The sequence below is a fragment of the Talpa occidentalis genome, unplaced genomic scaffold (assembly GCF_014898055.3).
Source record: "Talpa occidentalis isolate TD23 unplaced genomic scaffold, MPIMG_talOcc4v2.1 talOcc4.18, whole genome shotgun sequence".
Taxonomy (NCBI): domain Eukaryota; kingdom Metazoa; phylum Chordata; class Mammalia; order Eulipotyphla; family Talpidae; genus Talpa; species Talpa occidentalis.
Window position 1 is genome coordinate 4,493,297 of NW_023601851.1, and position 4,100 is coordinate 4,497,396.

Below are 4,100 nucleotides of genomic sequence, written 5' to 3' on the forward strand. Positions count from 1 at the left end.
GCTGCTGGGAACACACGTGTGCATGGTCTGCACTGCAAAGTCTGCGCATCTGGGACAAATACCCGGATGAGGTTGGTCCAACCTGTGGTTGTCCTGTTGTTAGTGTCTGAAGACGTCTCCACACCATTCCCAGGAGAGGATGTAAGCAGTGCAGGCGCAACCTGGACTGATAAATTAGCCTCAGAAGAGGACGCATGTGGTGGCCTCAGAAGAGAAGCATGAGCTGATGGCTGCACATTCTCCTCAGACAGAGTCGTCACGGCTTCAGGACCTCCATAGACTTGAAGATCCCTGGAGACTTGCACAGAGACCCCGCTGCTCACCTGCCTAAGGCCCTGCCTCTAGCATCTCCTGCGAAGAGTGCCTGGGCCTCAGCCCAGTCTCTGTCGGCTGTTTGCAGGTGGTGGGCGCCAACACCCCAAGAGCTGGAACACTGGTGCCTTGGCACCGCCCACGGGGCCAGGTGGTCACCTGCCTGCTCCCTGGGGACTGGCATCTGTGTCTGGCCTCCTTGAGAACTCTCCATGGCCCAGCCATGTCTGGCCTGGCATTTGGTGCTGTCCAGCCTGGTCAGCGGACTATTGCTGTGGGCTCTGCCTGCGCAGGCTACCTCCCTGGGACGTGGGGATTTGATCTTGATCCCTGGGGTCCCCCGTGCTGACCCCTCCCTGTCCTCTGCCCATGCCCGTGGACCCCTGGGTGTTGCCAGCCACAGCCCACGGGCCCACGTGATGGGGCGCCCCCTGTGTCCCTGAGGTGCAGGACACCAGGGCAGAAACGGGACCAGGGCCAGTGAACCTGCATCCCTGGCGGGGCCATGTGTCCGCCGGAATAGAGGCGCGGGGGCATCTACTTCATTGACAGGCCCGTGGGTGGGGTCGAGGCCCTCCCCTCATTGTCTGCAAGAATCTCCAGAATCACTGTCAGTTTTAGGGGCTGCAGCTTCTGTGACTGCTCGTCAGGGCGGGTCCCTCACTCTTGCTCTAGCCTCTGCCTTCCCTCCTACGTGTGCAGGGGACGGTCCCAGCGTGCCAGCACACAAGCTGGTTTGTTGTGTGTGACCCTGACCTGGGGGGCCTGTGAGGACTCGGGGAGACCACACGGGAGAGGGTCCCCCACTCTGTGGTATCAGAGCCCGAAGCAAAACCACCACGAGGACACGCCGGACAGCGCCGCAGCGTCCTGACCCCCATTGTAAGATCATCACCCGCCTCCGTCAGACACGCCTGATCACATGTTGTTCCATTTCCAGGCGCTGAGGAAAACAGCCTTTTCAAACAAAATAATTCCCCTGTCAGAACACACAGGTGCTTCCCCAGCTCGCTTTTGAGGGATTTCGTCCTGGTTTTCCTCCTTCCCTCCCCCTCCCGCCTCCACACGGCCCTTCCCCACCTGCAACAGATTTCCCTGCAGTGCGCGAGGATGCGTCATGCCAGGGCGCGGGAGGGGGAACTCGCAGAGCCCACGGTGGGTCTGTCTGTTGGTGTGTTGTTGGGGACGAGTAGAGTGTCCCAGGCTTGGGAGCCCCGAGCGTGTGGCTGTCACCATAGGGTAGACCATCCCTCCCGCCCTGACCGCGGCTGCGGCTGAGACCTGAGGAAACAGCTAGAGGAGAAACCACCTCAGCTCCTGGGGCGAGGGCAGGGGAAGGATAATGACTGGGAGGGGAGGATGGGAGGTCACCCTCTCAGCGCATACGAGCAGGGGCGAGGGCCAGATGGTCATCACATGGAGACACAGGGCGGGGACTCCCCACCCACTGCCCTGATGAACGATGTGGGTGCTGACCAGGAACCAACTCGGGGCCATCAGTGTCCACTAGGTCCACAATGTGCGCCTGGAGCTGCGACTGGCCAGTGTTTTGCAGGGACTGTGGCTGAGACCCCACAGGCTAGATTTGGGGTGTCCTTGACAGTTTGTGTTCCTGAGGGTTCTTGGGGGTCCCACTCCTGAAAGGTGCATGGACTGGGGCCTGGGGATGGCAGAGGAGGGCCGGGCTCAGGGTTTCAGGGGTGCCCATGCACGGGACATAGGGAGATGGGAAGAGACTGCTCAGGGGGCTGAGGTCAGTTGAAATTTCTGCCCTTCAGCATCTCCCACAGGCTGCGTGGACAGTGGCGGAAACTGTCGTTCACAAGCTGAGAGGTCAAGAAGAGCAGGAGCTGAGATCCCTGCGGGGGGACGCTGGACAGAGCACGGGGAGAGGTCAGTGGGGAAGGCCAGTGCTGGTCACCTGCAGAGAGAATCTGCAGGTCAGCACTGGCTGACAATCACGGCATTTTATTCCACAAGACATTCATGCAGTGATGGCTCCAGGGTTGACCAATCTCACAGCCATGACATATTTCATCCTCCTAGGGTTCCCCACCCAGGGGACCATGGCCTTCCTGCACCTGCTGCTCTTCTCCCTGGTCTACCTGTGCGCCCTGCTGGGGAACGGGCTAATAGTTCTCATCACCACCCTGGACCGGCACCTCCACACCCCCGTGTAGTTCTTCCTGAGGAATCTGTCCCTCACGGACCTCTGCCTCATCTCAGCGACGGTCCCCAATTCCATTGCCAGCTCTCTGAGGCACAGCAGCTCCGTCTCCTTCCCGGGCTGTGTCCTCCAGGTCTTCATGATGGTTATGTCAGCAGGTACAGAGCTACTCACAATTATGAGCCTTGACCACTATGCTGCCATCTGCCCCCCAATGCACTATGGCGTCCTCATGAGCAGGGGCAGGTGTGTGCAGCTGACAGCTGTGTCTTGGCTGGGTGGGGGTCTCTATGTTGTGAGGCACACAGCTGGAACCTTCTCCTTGTCCTACTGTGGGTCCAACGTGATCCACAAGTTCTTCTGTGATGTCCCCCTGTTATTGGCTATTTCCTGCGCAGGGAAGTCAATATTCAAATGAACTTGTCCATATTGCTATCTGTGTGATGTTGAATTTCTGTAGTTTAATTTTCATCATCATTTCCTATTCCCACATCTTCTCTGCTGTCTGGAAGATCCCATCCACAGAAAGAAAGGCCAATGCCTACTCCACCTGCCTTACCCACCTGCTGGTTGTGGTGCTGTTTCTCTCCACTCGATGCTTTGCTTATCTCAAGCCGACCTCAGGGACCCCGTCCATGTCTGACCTGGTCATTTCTATGTTGTGCACGGTGGTGCCCCCCACCTTGAATCCCGTCATCTACAGTCTGAGGAACCAAGCCATGAAGACGGCTGTGGGGAGACTGATGAAGGGGAGACACACCAAAATGTGATAGGGAAGATGACTTCATGACTCCATTATGAGAGACATATTTTAAAATTTCACATAGTGCTGGCCCTTATGTTTTTCTAAGTTCATATAATTTCATTGTAAAATTTAAAAATATGTGTTCATTTTTTAATTACATTTATGATGACTTCATACAGTCTGCTGCTCATATACTCTATTAGCATTGATTGTTCCTCTTTTTAACACTTAGGTAACTGTGATATTCCGTGTGTACTGGAGGGTACTTCCAGACATTCTTTGCTGGTCTCCATTTCTGTGCTCCCGGCTGAGAGAGGCGATGGTTTGGTTTCATCTCAGGAGTCAGCAGAAGTTCTCTTGCTGGGAGGTATCTCCAGTCTCTAAGGCGGCTTCCCCTTTCATGTCACTGACATTCTCAGTCACATGGTCAGGGAACTCGGGAAGGATGGAGGCCCCTTTTCTTGGTGAGTGGGGCCTTCACAGCATAAATAAGGCCTTTGGTCCAAGTTGGGATCTGAGTAGTCACAACCTTCTGTGGACGAAGTTCCACACATGTGACGTGGTGGAGACACTCCTGGAAGCTCTGGTGGGTGGGTGCTGCTGGCATTTACAATAACCACACTCAACACACGGTGGACACCAGAAATAAGAAATTTATTTATAAATTTTATAAGAAATTTAAGTTCATGTGCACTGTAATTCCTAAAAAAAATTACAAAAATACATTGGGTGGGAATTTTGGAGAAGCTATAAAAGAACTTAGCAAGTTATGATGCTCTAAACAATTTAATAGCTAGTAGCCAACCTCATATCTAATATTTCCTGAAATGTGTTAGGGATGCCATCCATGACCTCACCCCACACTTTACAGGAGTG